General features: G+C 41.2%; 1 long non-coding RNA gene across 1 annotated transcript; it reads right to left on the reverse strand.

Moving 5' to 3' along the window:
* Positions 1-218: 218 nt before the first annotated feature.
* Positions 219-17415, reverse strand: LOC145524359 (uncharacterized). The gene is made up of 4 exons (XR_014067436.1): positions 17354-17415; positions 12468-12571; positions 704-809; positions 219-341 (listed from the first exon to the last, which is right to left on the reverse strand). It is a non-coding gene; the product is annotated as an uncharacterized LOC145524359 (long non-coding RNA).
* Positions 17416-18826: the final 1411 nt, after the last annotated feature.

Genomic DNA, 18826 nt, shown 5'->3' on the forward strand with positions numbered 1-18826 from the left:
TCCCCAACCAGGCATTGAACCCGCATTCCCTGCATTGCAAGGTGGAATCTTAACCACTGGACCACCAGGGAAGTCCCAAAACACTTCTTCTTAAAGGCTACTCTACTGCCTCTCTCGAAGACCCAACTGTCTCATCAGTTGTGTTCACTAAGCCAGGACAACTCAGCAGATTAGAGAACCCGTGGTGACCCATTATGTCTTGAGGTGGCACAACTCACCAGCCAGCTGGCCTCTGCTATCACCTGTGAGGCTCACAATGCAGCCCTCTAAATGGTGGTCAGTACTGTGCTGGCTAGGTTCATCAAGGCTGCCAGGGTGGCCACAGCTGCAAAGTAGACCACCTACAGAAGGAGGGGAAAGGGAATTTGGAACCCAAGAATGAACTGTCTCAGCTCATTGTAATATACACAGTTATTTATCTGATAGCTTGGAGAACATCTAAATGAACCCGAAGACTTTTGAGAGAAAGAGGTTCAAGGCAGGATTGAAGCCAAATGTTGCGTTTATTCTAAGCATTTTCTTCTTCCACCCCAGTGGCACCAGATCCAGTGCTACTTTGTACCCTGCAGACAGACTCTGCTGTTCTATTGCCTTCATCCCTGGGATATGTAGACTCTGATTCACAAATTAGGGGTGAGGAGAACACTGGTTAAAGGTGAGCTAGATCCCACGTCAGTAAGCAGGGCATCCAGCCATGACTCACCAGAGGGCATGCAGTATCGTCTGTGACTTTCACCCTCAGGGCACCAGGGGGAGACGGTGACACACTTGTGGTGAACCAGCCATGCCACGCTTGCTCCATCTCCCTTCTGTAGGAGAATACCAACATCAGGACGACATAGCAGGTGGGGACAGAGGCATTCTGAGTGAAGAGCAAGGTGTGAGCAACTTCAGAGAGAAATGATATTTCCTCTTGGTTTTAAGAGACAGGTTACAAATATATCACTGTTTAATGCAGAATAACTGCATTTGACCAAATCCCCACACCAACTAGGGTTCTTGTTTCCATCGGCTATCACAGGCTGAGTAGGAGGCAAGGAGCAGGCTCATGTGCTCACTCAAGGCAAAGCCTTTACGACCAAAAGAAGGAAAGAAAAGAAAAAAGTGGGCTTTCCGAATAAATGAAAACATGCTTTGAGAGAAAGATGACATGAAAAGCAGGATGTTCGATAAATCAAAGCTTAATTTTTCTTAAATTTACTTAAAATTTACTGATATATCACACTCTTCTGGATTTAATTCATGACTCAAGTTATCAATATGGCCTAAGAACCAACAGTCCAAATTTTAAATAAGTTAACCTGTTCAGTGCAATGGCTTCAGAGACTGCTTTGTGAAGCCTCCTAGGTGGAATGAAAACAATCAGGCTGACTGGTAATCACAAAAATTGGAAAATTTTAGGAAATCCTATATTCTTCTTTCGTAAAAGAAGGTTAAAGAGATACTAGAGGCAAAAGCTAAAAATAGATTGGCATTTTGAACAAATAAGTCTCCAGATATTAGTTACCAGTTCAGACAGATTACTTGATACAAAAGATATCTTTTACACATAGAAATTGTCTTTAATAAAAATAACATGACTCTACTATACACAGGTAATACCAGAGTATCAAAAATATATATATATTTTCAGGAATTTAATATTAAAAATCTGTGGTGGATAAAAATCTAAAAACCATAATAAAATATTCTAAATATAGTACTAGGGAATGACAGGAAGCTGGATAACTCTTTTTCTAGTTTTTATAAGTTATGCCCTATTGCTGTTAAGTTCGTATCTGTATTTTATTTCACTAAACAAAAAACTCAAGTGAGGTCATAATTCACCATACAATTATTTATGTACTACCCTTTTATCCTTGGTTTCCTGTCAATCCAATCATTAAAACCCCAAATATTAATATAGATCCAGCCACCACTAAGCCAAACACTGCTATTAGCAGCAGATGGTATCCATATAACTCTACCAGGAACACAGATATGGCAAAGTGCCATATTTGGTCTCCCTGCAAGGCAGTATAAGCAAAACATGTTTTAATCATTGATCTAAAAGATGAAACAAAGTTAAAATCCAGAAAGATGCATTTATCCCAAAGGACATGTATTAATATTATGCAGGAGTTAAAACCTGAGTGTCCAAAATTACATTTTTATGCAGCACAGATATAACATTTTTAATGCAATACAGTTACACTTTAAAAAGCTGGATGTGCTAAGTGCATTCTAAGTAGCTTCAGTCGTGTCTGACTCTTTGGGACTCTATGGATTGTAGCCCACCAGGCTTCTCTGTCCATGAGGTTCTCCAGCCAAGAATACTGGAATCGGTTGTCATACCCTTCTCCAGGAGATCTTCCCAACCCAGGGATTGAACCCATATCTCTTACGTCTCCTGTATTGGCAGGTGGGTTCTTTACCACTAGTGCCAACTGGTAAGCCCCCAAAGCAGGACAGAATATATTTTAAAATCTTAAAACACCAAAGAGCCAAGAAGCCCAGGAGAAAATATCAGTTGAATACTTGAAGAACATGAGAATTCTAAGAATTAAGCCCAGGGGACCCTGAGATATCTGCTGATTCAGAAGAAACAGCTGTGAAACAGAACTGCAGTTTTAGTGCCTTAGAAAGTCAGATAATGGAAGTCTATGCTCACCAAAGACAAAGATAAAGTAGTTCCTACTTTAAGCTAAGCTATATCCTCAGGAGAAATTAGAGTAAACTAACCATTGCCTGAACTTGTAGTCCAGCTTTACTCTAGCTGATGGTCTCAAAAACCTCAAGTCTTGAACTTGAGGCTTGAGATTCAAACCTCAAATTTAAACTGTTTCCAAATGGCTCATGCCAATAGATTTCAGATATTTAAATTATCAGATACAGACTGCAAAACAATAATTACTATATTTAATAAATGCCAAGTCTGACAATCTGAGCAAGGAATTGGAAACTATAAAAAGTGATATAGGCAGTTTAAAAAAGAACTAAATAGAAATTCTAGAACTGAAAAATATTGCAACAGAAAGTACAAATTCAATTGTTAAGTCCTATAGCAGATTACTACTAAAGAGCAATTAATTAACTATAGATATGTCTGAAGAAAAACTCACAATAAAACACGGAAAGACAAATAGAGGGAAACATGGTAGGAATGAAAATGAAAAAGGAGAAAAAGAAATATAATGGATCAAAAGGAAAACACAAAATAACATGGTAGGTTTAGCTTAACTATATCATGCATTACCAATAAGTATAAATAATCTAAATGTTCAAATTAAAGGATAAAGAGTGACAAATTGGATTTTGTAATACAACTAAATGCTTCTTACAGGAGATACATTAAAACAAAAGAATAAGAAATGTGAAGAAAAGGACATATAATAACATACCATGCAAACACTAACTGAAAGAATCCATGTCACTAAATTGATATCAGACAAAGTATACTTCAAGGCAAAAAAAGCATTACTTGAAATAAAGAGAATCATTTCATAATGATAAAGGCTCAATTCATCAGGAAGATATAAAAATTCTAATTTTGTATATACCCAATAACAAGAGATCAAAATACATGACTTGAACAATGTGCAGAATTAAAAGAAGAAACAGACAATCATTGTGGGAGATTTTAACTTACCTCTCCCTTTTGGTAATTGATAGAACAAGCAAAAAATAAATACATACTAAGAATATGTACTTATTATTGTTTGTTGTTTAGTTGCTAAGTTGTGTCCAACTCTTTGTGACCCCATGGACTGTAGCTCACCAGGGTCCTCTGTCCATGGGATTTCCCAGGCAAGAATTCTGGTGTGGGTTACCATTTCCTTCTCCAGAGGATTTTCCTGACCCAGGGATTGAACCTATGTCTCCTGCATTGCAGGTGAATTCTTTACTGCTGAGCCACCAGAGAAGCCCATATATTTATATGTCTTATATTTTATATATGTATTATATATGTGTGTGTATGTGTTTATGAGTGTGTGTGTATGTGTTCTACATGAAGGTTATGTTAAAAACAGTGTAGTTGACAACTTCAGAATATACATGCTATGGTTTGAGGGTGGATCTAGCTTGGTCAACCATGGTCAGGAAAACCATGGGTTTGAAGGTCTTGAGAAAAGAGATCAGCTCAGTTCAGTCGCTCAGTCGTGTCCAACTCTTTGCGACCTCATGAATTGCAGCACGCCAGGCCTCTCTGTCCATCACCAACTCCCAGAGTCTACCCAAACCCATGTCCATTGAGTCGGTGATGCCATCCAACCATCTCATCCTCTGTCGTCCCCTACTTCTCCTGCCCCCAATCCTACCCAGCATTAGGGTCTTTTCCAATGAGTCAACTCTTCGCATGAGGTGGCCAAAGTATCGGAGTTTCAGCTTCAACATCAGTCCTTCCAATGAACACCCAGGATTGATCTCTTTTAGGATGGATTGATTGGATCTCCTTGTAGTCCAGGGGACTCTCAAGAGTCTTCTCCAACACCACAGTTCAAAAGCATCAATTCTTCAGCGCTCAGCTTTCTTCACCGTCCAACTCTCACATCCATACATGACCACTGGAGAAACCATAGCCTTGACTAGACAGACTTTTGTTGGCAAACTAATGTCTCTGCTTTTCAATATGCTATCTAGGTTGGCCATAACCTTCCTTCCGCGGAGTAAGCGTCTTTTAATTTCATGGCTGCAGTCACCATCAGCAGTGATTCTGGAGCCCAAAAAAATAAAGTCTGACACTGTTTCCACTGTTTCCCCATCTATTTCCCATGAAGTGATGGGACCAGATGCCATGATCTTAGTTTTCTGAACGTTGAGCTTTAAGCCAGCTTTTTCACTCTCCTCTTTCACTTTCATCAAGAGGCTCTTTAGTTCTTCTTCACTTTCTGCCATAAGGGTGGTGTCATCCGCGTATCTGAGGTTATTGATATTTCTCCCAGCAATCTTGATTCCAGTTTGTGTTTCTTCCAGCCCAGCGTTTCTCATGATGTACTCTGCATATAAGTTAAATAAGCAGGGTGACAATATACAGCCTTGACGTACTCCTTTTCCTATTTGGAACCAGTCTGATAGCAAACTGCAACAAGAAAATCTAGAGGTTGGGGTGTAAAGTACTGAAATGGGAGTAAGTAGTGGGAAGGATGAAGCAAGTCCAGTGGAGATTCCTTTTTTTTCAGAAAGAACAGCAAAGAGAGGTGGATAATTGAAGCCACTGGGCTTCTATGTGGATTCCCAGCTACAGGGGCCTCATAGCATATCCATCACATCCACTACACCCACTGAGATGTGGGTCTGTTTCAGCTCTTCATCCAAGAACCCTCTCTTGCTTCCTTCCTGCCCATCTTGACCATCATCCCTTATTCTCACCTTCCTGACATCCTCATCAAAATAGCACCTGATCCCATATGTGCCAGCCACTGATGCCCCAGTCTTCCTGGCTTCCCCCCATGCGACCTCCAGTGTGTCTTCCACATTTTAAAGAGCCCCATTGAAAGCCCTTTACATCGGTTCCCACCACCTTCCACTACTTACCTGCACTGCTGTGTCTTCTATAGAGGGTACTGCGAATTCAGATCCGTCTTTGCAAACCTCATTCAGAATAGCCCTAATAGAGTAGCAGGGATTCCTTCCTTCCTCCCTGCCTCTATCCTTCTCTCTCTTTCTTCCCACCCTCCCTCCCTTCCATCCCTCTTTCCTGCCAGCCCTCTTTTATATACTCATGCATTCAAAATTAATGAGCATCTACTATCTTTCAGGAATTTTACCAGGTACTGGGGATAAACTGGTTAAAAAAAAAAAAGAAAAACAGGGTTCTTGCTCTTCTGTTTTCCAGGGATAACAAACAATACACAAGGATTTATAACCTGGTGTGATGAGTTTCTTGGATGGGGTTGGGTGTCATGCAGTCAACCCCACAAACTAGGCATGGAGAAACTATGGCAGGTCACTTAGAGGTTTTCTGGGACCCAAAGGGCAGCACAAAGCACTGAGGAAGGACATCAAATTTGGATATACCTTCTCCTGACACAGAGCACCACCCAGCCACCCACCTCCATGCTGGAAGACTAGGGCCTTGAGTCCTTCACACCTGTAGAGATCACCAGCCCTGTGCCCTTCCCCCAGGGGCATCCACTCTACGGCCCACATCACAGCCCAGCCCTGGACAAATCATCCAGTGATGGTTATAGCATTGAAGAGCAAGGTCTTTGGCCAGTAGCACAGTCTGCTCCAGGCTGATCCCACCGGCTCCCGGCTACTAGCATGAACTTGCTGGGAGCTGACCTCTCACGTGAGGAATTCCCTGGGTCTTCCATCTGGCCCAGCCAGGGGATAGGGTCTGCCCAGGGGTATGTTACCTGCCACTGGCTGATCTCACTTCAAATGCATATCACTAATTGTCCTTGGGGCCTTAGGGTGCCCTACCCTCATACTGTGTTTTTCTTGTTCATTTACTTTCCAACTCTTCTGATTTCTCTTCTCCCTTGCAACATTTCCTAACCTCACTCTGAGCTAATAGCTTTGTTTACTAAGTCACTAAAGATATAAAAGCAGTGGAAGAGGACTTCCTTTGGTTCCCCTCACCACAACTTCCCACCTGCGCACACCTGTGGCTCCAACTTTTCCTCCTGTTTCTATGGGCACCAGCAAAGTTGACTCCTCACTACATCTCTCTGTCTCACATTTCCCAAGACACTGATCTTTTTTTTTTTTTTTAAATGATGTGTCCTTACTATAGTAAAGTTAAAATCACAAAGAGATGTTTCATATAGAACACTGGAGAGGGACTCCCTTGGTGATCCAGTCATTAAGACTCCAGGCTTCTATTTCCAGGCACATGTTTGATCCTTGTTCTGGGAACTAAGGGGCTTCCCAAATGGTTCAGTGTTTAAGAATCCACCCACCAATGCAGTAGACATGGGTTTGATGCTTGGGTCAGGAAGATCCCCTGGAGAAAGAAATGGCAACCCACTCCAGTATTCTTATCTGAAAAGTCCCATGGACAGAGAAGCCTGGCAGGCTACAGTCCATGTGGTCACAAAGAGTCAGGTATGACTGAGTGACTGAGAAAGCACAGGGAACAAAGATCCCCTAAGCTATGTGGTGTGGACAAAACACAAAAAGCAACAACAACAGGAAAAATGGGAAGAATCACTCAAAATATTTATCGTAAGGGTTAAATGTAAGTTTGGAGGTAAAATAGTCACAAGGCTTCTATCAGCAATGGGACATCTCCCAGGGGTCACGCGAGGAGACAGGCAAGCCATAGACTACAGTGCACCCCCAGTAAGATACTTGAATCAGGGAGCCTGGGGATGTTGCAGCTTGACACAGAGAAGAGGGGCTCTTGGGCCTGCTCCAAGCCAGCCCTGCTGCAGAGCCTCTGTGTAGCAGTCAGTATGACAGTCAGCCACATCCCAGAGGTTACCAAGAAACAGGAGACAGCCAGCATTGATATACTTCAACACAATACCAGCCATCAACACCAAATGCTAAGTCATCAGACAAATGTGTGATTATGGTGGTGAGGGACTTTTAGACACTTATAGACTTTCTGGCTCAGGCCATTCAATTCTAGGCCTGCCTCCAAGGGCACATGACTATGACTCGCAGTGATGGTTAGGTGGCTATTGTTAGTCTGGGAATTCATTTCAATCCATCCGTAATGAGCATGCATCATTCTTTCTAAAAGAAAGCCTACTTTGGGGCCAAGGGCTAGGGAAGGGGACAGGAGGAACTCTAGTAATGACTATCACTTGCCATGATCAACAAATGGACTTCCATTTAAACAGCCCAGATGTCAAGATTATCTTATATTGGTTAGGAGAAAGTAGAAATTAGAACAACTGCTGAAAGCTCTGAAATCATTTTCTTTATTAAGTCTGATAACCCACACTGAGCTGGGGCTTTTTGTAATAGGCAGGCAGATCCTTCTTACACAAATAAGAGAACATGTAATCACGTGTTACAGAGCCTTGCAAACAGAGGTCACTTGATCAACTGTGGCTAAAAATACATCGAATGGTAGCATATATTCTATTCTGCTTCATAATGTCCATCACAGTGAGAACAATCTCTAAAAGTAAACTGCATATTGAAATGTATTACCAAATTTGAAAGGGAAACAAAACCTAGTTTAAGGATGGTTAGAGTTTCTGTTTCACCATATAGACAGACAAGAAACCTGAAGTCTCTTTTGGGCACCATTTACCTTCTTGTTAAACAGCAACAGGATACAGTGAAGAATGAGTTTTAGCTCTACTTTCACTTAAAATCATTTTTGTCACCCAGTAAAAACAGAACCATATCCTCTCTAGAGAAAAGGGGCATCTGTTTAGCAAATGGAAAGTAGCTGGCGTTTTCCCTTTTTCTTGTTAACAGAACATCAATCTTGTTCTGGGAGACAGTGCATCCCTAGCCCCAGGGGATGAATCATAACTGATGTAGTCACTTATTGTGATGGCACGTCCTAGACTCCCTGCAGCTAGGATTGGCCTCTGTCTGTTCTAGCCGCTCAAGTGCAAACAGAAATCTGGACTCTTCTGGCAAAGCTTTTGCTTTTTCTTTATTTGCCAACATCCATTATTATTTTTTAAATTATACATGTGTGAACAGGTGTGAGGTGACATCTCATTCTGTTTTTTTAATTTTTATTTTTTAATTGAAGCCCAGTTGATTTACAGTGTTTCAGGTATACATCAAAGTGACTTAGCTCTCTCCATATATAAATATATAAGCATATGTATATATTTTATATTCTTTTCCATTATAGCTTATGATAAGATATTCAATATAGTTCCCTGTGCTATACACTAGGTCTTTGTTGTTTATCTATTTTACATATGAAAAGTGAAAGTGTTAGACTCTCAGTCGTGTCTGACTCTTTGCAACCCCATGGACTGTAGCCTTTGACTAAAGCCCTTGACTGTGTGGATCACAACAAACTGTGGAATATTCTTAATGAGATGGGAATACCAGACCACATTACCTGCCTCCTGAGAAACCTGTAAGCAGGACAAGAAGTGACAGTTAGAACTGGACATGGAAAAATAGACTGGTTCAAAATTAAGAAAGGAGTATGTCAAGACTGTCTATTGTCACCCTATTATTTAGCTTATATGCTGAGAACATCATGAGAAATGCTGGGCTGGATGAAGCACAAGCTGGAATCAAGATTGCCAGAGGAAATATCAACAACCTCAGATATGCAGATGATACCACTTTAATTAAAGAAAGTGAAGAGGAACTAAAGAGCCTCTTGATGAAAGTGAAAGAGGAGAGTGAAAAAGCTGGCTTAAAACTCAACATTCAAAAAACTAATATCATGGCATTCAGTCTTATTACTTCATGGCAAATAGATGGGGAAAAGGTGGAAACAGTGTTAGATTTCATTTCCTTGGGCTCCAAAATCAATCCGAACAGTGACTGCAGCCACGAAATTAAAAGACACTTGCTCCTTGGAAGGACAGCTATGACAAACCTAGACAGTGTATTAAAAAGCAGAGACATCACTTTGCCAACAAAGGTCTGTCTAGTCAGAGCTATGGTTTTTCCATTAGTCATGTATGGATGTGAGTTGGATCATAAAGAAGGCTGAGTGCTGAAGAATTGATGCTTTCAAACTGTGGTACTTGAAAAGACTCTTCAGAGTCTCTTGGACTGCAAGGAGATCAAACCAGTCAATCCTAAAGGAAATCAGTCCTGTATATCCATTGGAAGGACTGATGCTAAAGCTGAAGCTCCAATACTCTGGTCACCTGATGCGAAGAGCTGACTCACTGGAAAAGACACTGATGCTGGGAAAGATTGAAGGCAGGAGGAGAAGGGGGTGACAAAGGATGAGATGGTTGGATGGCATCACTGAGTTTAAGCAAGTGGACATGAGTTTGAGCAAACTCAGGGAGATAGTGAAGGACAGAGAAGCCTGTCGTGCTGCAGTCCATGGGGTCACAAAGAGTCAGACACGACTTAGCGACTGAACAACAACAACAACAATGGACTGCATCCCACTAGGCTCCTCTGTCCATGGGATTTCCCAGGCAAGAATACTGGAGTGGGCTGCCGTTCCTTTCTCCAGGGTATCTTTCCAACCCAAGGACTGAACCTGGGTCTCTTGCATTGTACGCAGATTCTTTACTGTCTGAGTACCATATAGTAGTCAGTTTTTGTTAATCTCAAATTCCAAATTTGTCCTTTTCCTACCAACCCCAAGATTTTGCTTCCTGATAAAAGAAGCATGCAAAGAAGGAAAACTGGCTTTTGTTATTCCTTACACATCCCCTTGGTTTTGAATGTGGCCATGATGCCTACAGCTGCAGCAGCAGCCTTGCAATGATGAACTGATACTGTCAGAAGCTGATGGGCTGAGGGTGACAAGGCAGAGGGGCAGACCAGCCAGGACCTTGAGGGCATGACTAACTTGCTGGACCAACCCCGAATGGATAACTTGTACACTTCTTGTTTAGTAAGTAATGAAGGTTCTTTGAGATTCAGCCATTGTTGGTTGAGCTTTCTTTTGCTAGCAGCCAGAAACATTTCCAACTGATACACAGACACTTAATGACTGGTTCCATGACTACCCATATGACAAAGATCTGTCAAGTCAAAGCTATGGCTTTTCCAGTAGTCTTATATGGATGTGAGAGTTGGACTATAAAGAAAGCTGAGTGCTGAAGAATTGATGGTTTGGAACTGTGGTGTTGGAGAAGACTATTGAGAGTCTCTTGGACTGCAAAGAGATCAAACCAGTCAATCCTAAAGGAAATCAGTCCTGAATATTCATTGGAAGGGCTGATGCTGAAGCTGAAACTCCAATGCGTTGGCTATCTGATGCGAAGAACTGACTCATTGGAAAAGACCCTGATGCTGGGAAAGATTGAAGGCAGGAGGAGAAGGGGACGACAGAGAATGAGATGGTTGGATGGCATCACCGACTCGATGGACATGAGTTTGAGCAAGCTCCAGGAGTTAGTGATGGACAGGGAAGTTTGGCATGCTGCCGTCCCTGGGGTCACGAAGAGTTGGATGCAACTGAGCGACTGAACTGAACTGAATTGATATATGTAATATATAAATTTATTGATGGGGCTCCCCTGGTGGCTCAGTGGTAAAGAATCTGCCTGCCAATGCAGGAGACACAAATTTGATCTCTGGACCGAGAAGATCCCACATGCCATGGACCAACTAAATCCATGAGCCGCAACTTTCGAGCCTGAAAGTTACAACTACTGAAGCCTGCTCACTGAGAGCCCATGTCCCACAACAGGAGAAGCCACCGCAATGAGAAGCCTATGCACCTCTACTAGAGAATAGCACCCCCGCTTGCTTCAACAACTAGAGAAAAGCCTGCACAGCAACAAAGACCCAGCACAGCCAAAAATAAATAAAATTATTAAATTTAACTATTGCTTATATTTACCATATTTGCTTTATTGCTCTGCATATGTCTTTTCAGTATATATTGAAATTTAGTTGTCAATATCATAACTTATCCCTTCAGCATTTACTTCTAAAAGTAACCAAATTTTCCTTCATGACTACAATGCCATTCACTCTCCTAAAAATATTACTAATTCTCTGATAGTATCTGAGAATTAGTCCATATTCAGTTTCCTCTATTATATCCCAAATATCTTTCCATAGTTGGTGAAAAATTCCATTTGAATGGTACAAATGGGACTTGGGGTTTTGTTTTACTTTTTCTTCTTCTTTGAATCGATAAGGAAGATTCACCAGCCCCTCCTGCAACAACAGAGATTCATTTTCCAGCCCATGATGGTTTCTGAGCCCAGGAGATCTTGGCAAGACTTGAATGAGGTTTTGGAGTTAAGACTGTACCAAATAACCTTGGGCACACATCTTTCATTTGGAAACTTATTTGGGCTTGGGCTTCTGGTGTCCTAACACTCTTCTCAATCAGACAGGGAGGCAAAGGACTCTGGACACTGAGTGTGTTGTAAAACTGTCAATGAGGCAGGCTGCATAGGTTTGGGGATCTACCTAGCTTTACCCCCTTTCCCCAAATGACACTCCACATTGCACTCCACAATTTACATGTAGCAGTGGGACAAAATGAACAAGGAGATGACATTTTTTACCCACAGTTGTAGTAATTACAATGCTAATTGGGAATTTTAAATAGTCAACACCCTTTGCAGCGGCACTCTTTATAAACATAATTAGGATAAAATTTAGATGCACTGACACTCTGAGAGAGATGGGTAAACAAAGCTAATTGTTTTGTGCCATGTAAATTAATGAAATCAAATGAGATTTTTGTAGCACATTCTTGCATAAGGGACGAATGCTGCTTAATTATCTTTGCTTATTTTTTTAGCCTCCTATTTTACTTAATTAAAACCATTATGCTCAGAGGAACTAGACAATTCACATTGCTGGTGCCAATGTGGCAGTTATTGCCTCCACAGGGGCAATGTGTCCCCATCTCAAGTAGAGCTTACTAGAATAATGTCTAATTGGAGACCTACCTAAACGACTCCTCTCTCTCTTCATTTGCCTGGTGCTTGAAGTTTTGTTTCTCTTGATTTCCAGAATTTTCAGTGTCATTTAATTCTCTCACCATTAGTATATGCTGAGAGAAAAAGATTTCAAATAATGAAAAATATATTTAAACTACTATAGTATGAACATAAAGTGGAAGAAGTCAATGTGTTTTAACTTAATTCCAATCAGATTCCTCAAAAACCATTAATATTTCATTCATTTCAACTGCAGAAAGTTAATTGTGTAATCCATTAGAAGTGCTTTATTGCACATGAAGAAAGTCATAGCAACTGGTGTTGAAAGCTATCGGTTTATTATTAATGCCCCAAACCCCATTATTTGGGGGTAAACCTTCAGCCAGCTATAATCAGAGACTCAAAATCTTATCACACACAAAAAATAGAGATATGTTTTGACTAAATTATCTGTGTCACCATTCAACCCAGGAACAATGGTATAATTTCTCCATCTTTAACATGTTATTTTTTCAACTTTTTCAGAAGGCCATGTTTCTTAAGCTTGAAATAATGAATGCAACTCATAAATAAAGGCTTTGTTATGTTTTCACAAACATATCCCCAAGAAGCAAATATGTGCTTCTGCTAATGACTGTTTTAACTCTAGACGGAGTGAAAGTAAGGCATTTCTAAAACCTTGACATTCTGCTTATCAAACATGGACAGCAGGAAGCTGTGGATCCCCTGCTGGACTCCCAGAGGCTGTGCAGAAAGATGAATCACAGAGCAGTGCTGTGAACAGCACAGGGACCACATCCAGGCACTGCTATCATGGGCCACTTTGTGTGGAAAGTGCTAGACGTACAAATGTGTCTTGTGGGCTACGGAAAGAGAGGTCAGCAGGTTCTCCCACCCTGGACCTCCCAGCTGTATATGCTCTGACAAGGCCCTTCTGAGCCTATAGGGTGCTACACCTCACCTCTCCTGCCTCAGCTTGGGCAAGGACAGGAGATGTCCAACACCCTGTCTTAGAAAAACTTAGGACACATGCAGGAACATTTGTTAAGATTCTGTTTGTTTTTGTTCTTGCTGAATGGCATGTGGGATCTTAGTTCCCTCAACAGGAAATGGAACCCCTGCTCCCTGCAGTGGAATCGAAGGGTCCTAGCCACTGGACCACCAAAGAAATCCATCGTTAAGATTCTGAAAGAAGAAAGTTTGATTTTGTGGTTTAAAACATCAGAAATCACTTAATGGGGTGGGGGGTGGGAGATGGGAGGGAAGTTCAAGAGGATGCGGACATAAGTATACCTATGGCTAATTCATGTTGATGGGTGGCAGAAACCAACACAATATTCTAAGCAATTATCCTTCAATTAAAAATAAATTAAGAAAAAAAATCAGAGGCAAACAAGAGCTGGCTTTCCATAGAGCTGAGCGGCAACCTGTCTCTGATGCTGTGCCTCCGTGTTCAGAGTGCTCTCTTGGAGCTGTGGCCCTCCGGGCCTTTCCAGGTGAGGCTGCCCAGCACCTTTCTCTCTCTCCCTCCAGGCTTTCAAACAGTGATGCTCACCTGTGGTGCCTCATTCCCTCAGCATCTGTGCTGGCTGGGACCTGCACATATGAATCTTACAAAAGGTTAATGCCAAGCCCAAGTTTAGGGCTGGCCCTCCTAGATTGACAGGCCCTCTTCCCAAGAGCAATGCCACACTAACCGAAAGGATTCCATTTTTTTAATGGGAATTTCAGGACTCAGTACTTTTTCTTGGGTGGAGGTGGGTGGGATCAGGGGTGTTTCCAGCTCTTTGGTTCAGTATAGGTAACGTTTAGTAGCAGCTGTGGCCCAGCAAAGCCTCTTCTTTTTTTGTTATTTCTGTCCCAAGATCTTCGAGCACTGAGTGAAAAAATACTTGAGGTCCTGATTCACTTTGGTAATGACCTATATAACACTTCTCTCAGACAGGCATAGATTCTTGGGACCATCTTCCTGTTTAATTCATACATCTAGCTTGAAGAGTTAGTTGAAAAAAGTCTAAGATGACAAAGCTTTTATTGAATAAATGTGCTACTGAAGAAAACCAAAAAGATATCATAAAGTGTTCAATCTGACACAATCCAGATAAATTATTTAAATTTTGCTGCAAATGCTTCAGCCTAAAATAAATGGCTTTGTTTGCAGAACGGAGCATGATACCGCACATTCGTTAGAACTTCTTAACCCATCTGAAAGTGCTGTTGCCCTGGTAACTGGGGAGCTCCGCAGAGCTGAGTGATCTCGCTGGCAGCAGAGGTAACATAAGCTCCATGAGGGCAGGGCTCACATCCACTACATTCACCACCCTCTCTCAGGTCCCAGGCACAGGGTCAGGCACAGAACAGGCACTCGAGAAATGAACCTATTTCCTGCATTTACAAGCGTTAGAACGGCAATAGGACCAGGCCCCGAGGTTGTAGGGCAAAGAATAAAAAGGACATGTCACCACTTTACTTTAACGCACACGCGTGTGACACCACATGGATGAGAAAGGATCAGGGGGAGCTGTTCTTTTTTGAGCGGAAAATATTCACAAGTATATGGAAATAGTAACACAACTTTGAGACCACAGGTGGTTTCCCTAAACAGGATTTGGCAGGAATCAGAAAAGCCAATTTAGCTCTCTTGGCAGAAACTTGATGGTACTTGGGAATGGGAGAAGAATTTTACAGCACTTCATCAAACAGCATACCCACACATACTGTATTATTAATGTATATAAACACACAAGTATATGTTTGTATATTTCCAACAAAGGTCCCTGTGATCTACCTCAGACTTTTCATGAAGAACTGAGATGCTTTGGTCATCAACAGAGAAGTAACAAAACCATCCCCAAAGTCTGGGGAGAAATGGAGGGTGGAGAGAAAACTGTTCCTTATCTAGCATAAGAAGACTAGTTTCCTTAAAATTACCTTTGTCTACACAAACTAGAAAAATCATTTCAAAATTTACCACTTCACGCTTTCCACACCTTTAACAAAACTGACACATCCAAAGTCAATATTGGAAGAGAAAAGGGATTATTTACTCATCCCCGGGGAAGCAGCTTTTCTCTTTTAAAAGATGTTTCTTCTTATTGTTGTTATTATTAAGTAAGGGGAAAGGATAATTGGGAAATCATTGTGAGATGGGTCTTTACTCTCCAAAGGAGAATATTTTCCCCTCACTGCTCACTGCTGATAGAATGATGTACTTGATTTAGTGCCCCATTGGCAACTGAAGCCTTAAAGGTTCAGTGGTGAACTCATAGAGGACAATTAAAAAAAAAAAAATTGTAGCTTTACTCTTTTAAACTAATTCTTAAATAATTAACCCTAAGTAGATTCTCCTCATAAAAATACAAACAATACACATAAGGACAAACTCTCCTTTGACTACTACCCCTAGATCTAGAGTCCTCTCCAGAGGTAAGCACTGCTATCAGGGTGCAATGCAACTTCAGACTTGGTCCATGGAAAAATGTACATTATTCATTTTGGTTTACATAAATGGCTTCATTCTCTCTGTACTGTTTGGCAACTGCTGTTTGAATTCATGTGCCTGGAATGTTGTCATGTTTGTGTGTGTATATATATAAATAAATGTTGCTGCTGCTAAGTTGCTTCAGTCGTGTCCGACTCTGTGCGACCCCACAGACAGCAGCCCACCAGGCTCCCCCGTCCCTGGGCTTCTCCAGGCAAGAACACTGGAGTGGGGTGCCATTGCCTTCTCCAATATAAATAAATAGTTCTACCTTATTCATTCTCTTCAGTGCATGTCTATTCCCTATAACTGAGTGGATAGCTTTCATAGGTCTGAGGAGAACCCCTTACCCCTTCTGTCTTTTGCTGAAACAGTTATCTTGTGGGAGGAAATGTCACTAGTTTGAGAGTTTGGAGATGTGTTCTTTGGTTCTACCACTTCTGACTAGAAGTAGACCAGAGAACTCAGTCTCTTTATCTGTTAAATAGGAGAATTGGATCACATAGTATCTAAAGCTAAAAGGGAGAGCTACAATAATCAGTGTTTTGGATATTATGACAGCAAAACCACTTCTCTCCCAGCTATTGGAATGAGGAAAGTTGTGTGAGTGGACAAAAGCTGATGATTTCTGAAGAGGTTCTTCCTGCAAAGAGGTATATGCTTTCCACAAAGTTCAGCCCACTTATAAAGTCTGGCTTACCTCATTCTTTTAATGTTCTCAAAGTATTCAACAGTATGTGGGCTTTATTTGAAATCACAAGAGTCATGATATTTTTGAATAGTCACAGATACAGAATGTTTCTAGTAGAATTTAGTTGAAAATAATTGTATCTGGGCTGTCCACTGGGTAAGGAGTTAGGATGTCAGATGGAAGATTTGGGCAAACCTAAAAGGGAGAGATTTCAGTGCCCTAAGAAGGCTCATTCAATTGAATGAGCACACACTATGTCCAGCGGTGAGGATACTAAAGAACAAAGACAACTAGCTTTTGTACTTCCAAAATCTTAGCCATTGTCTGTTCTCCACTCAAAAGGTGTCTGCATTCTGGAGTTGTTCTCTTGTTCCAGTCCATTACCCAGGTACTTTGCTACTGGAGATTTCAGAGGAAGCCTTGAAGAACTATTTGTCAGCATGTCAACATCCCCACCAGGAATGTTTTATCAGTAAAGGAGAGAGGGGTGGTTGACAGTAACCATTTCATGGCTCTTATTATTTTATTATCTTATCTGAAATGTATCTTAAAATTATCATTACTGACAGCAGAGAGAAATATTCTTCCACCAGAAAACAGAAAACAGGGACCTATTATGGTGTGGATGAGAGTGATAAAATTTGGAGTGTGTGGGGAGGTTGAATGTGAAGACTGCAGTGTGCGATGAGAAAGAGGAGAAGACCCCAGCAAACTGTCACCTACCTCCTTTCCTTTACCCTCAGAACTGCAGTAGGTGGTAAAGACTTGGGGAGTCTGTACTGTGACTGCCCACAGTCCCTGTTGCTAAGCCCTCAGAGAAGTTCTGCCCCTTTGTCCACACCCCCACATTCTGTTAGACCAGTTCACATCCCCACCCACATAACCACTCCCTAGAAGTAGTCCTAGGGCTCCAAGGTTGAGGGGCTTCAGAAATAATTTATTTCATTCCCAGGATCAGCCTTGTCTATGGAGTTAGAGATACAAGCACAGAACCTCCCAACCCCATCTGGCTCTTCAAGTTGACTAGAGAAGTCAATTTTTAGCCTCCAGTGCTTAGACTCCCTGCCTGCCTGCGTCAAACATGGTTACAGTAAAGCAGGTATTGGAAGACCCTAGTGTTCTTTCATAGAATGTTAAACATAAATCCATGAAGGGCTTAAGCAAATCTCCCCACCCACAATCTCCTACCACCTTCCCCCAGTCTTTCTACACTACTCACAACAGTTTAGAGCCTACAGAAATCAGGATGAGTGGTCCTAAGTTCAACTGTACAGCAGTTCCGTTGGTTTCCTTGCAGGTCCCTTTTCCTCGGCAGTGACTTCCCTCTGTGCCTTCCCACTGCCTCTGAGGCTAAGGGTCCTGATTCTGGGGCTCCTCACAGCAGGAGAACCTTCTCAGTTTCACTACTCTTCACAGCACCCCTTCCCAGGGTTGTTGTTAATGGTCTAGACCACAAAGAAAAAGATGGTGTAAATACACACATCCTCATCTCTGAGCCTCAGGACCAGATGCCTGCCCTATACATCCCAAAGAAGTGACTTTGTATAAGATGGCTCCTGAGGGTAACAATGTTTTTAAAAATTTGGTTTTAATGATATATTTTCAAGCTCTATTAGATGAAAGGAGGTTGGCGATTTTTAGGTGGTTAAGTTTTTCCTGAAGCACCCCAAATCTCCCCACATTACCCTGCTAATAATAGAAATTCATTATTCTATGAATTTCCTTAATATCTCTTTCATTTGAGGGCTGAAATCAGGGAATGAAATTGTTGTATGCTTCCAATTCAGAGAGATAGAACAGCTTACAAGTTATAAATCAACTTTTATGTAAACCAAGTTTAAATTATCAGTACATTAAAATTGGATTATATGAGCACTTTGGCAAAAACACTTTGGACTTTAAAAAGCAGTCATTAAAACTACTATATCTGTGTTTGGCTGAAATTCTCAAAAATATTCCATGTATGCTGTTTGTGTATATATACACTCCTTTTCTCACGAATCATCCTACACATATTAATTGATGTCAGAAAAAGCATTGACTAGAATCTTGAAATTACCCTTTTAAGTGAAAATATTTGAGTTATCAAAAACTCCATTATAAATTTCATTTTAGATAGAGATTAGAATGACAATGTGTATTGTATGCAGGTGTGAATTTAATAAAGTAATTTCTTTTGAATTATAATTTGTTTCC

The sequence above is a fragment of the Giraffa tippelskirchi genome, chromosome 10 (genome assembly GCF_054371585.1).
Source record: "Giraffa tippelskirchi isolate mGirTip1 chromosome 10, T2T-mGirTip1v1.2.pri, whole genome shotgun sequence".
In the NCBI taxonomy this organism is placed as follows: Eukaryota; Metazoa; Chordata; class Mammalia; order Artiodactyla; family Giraffidae; genus Giraffa; species Giraffa tippelskirchi.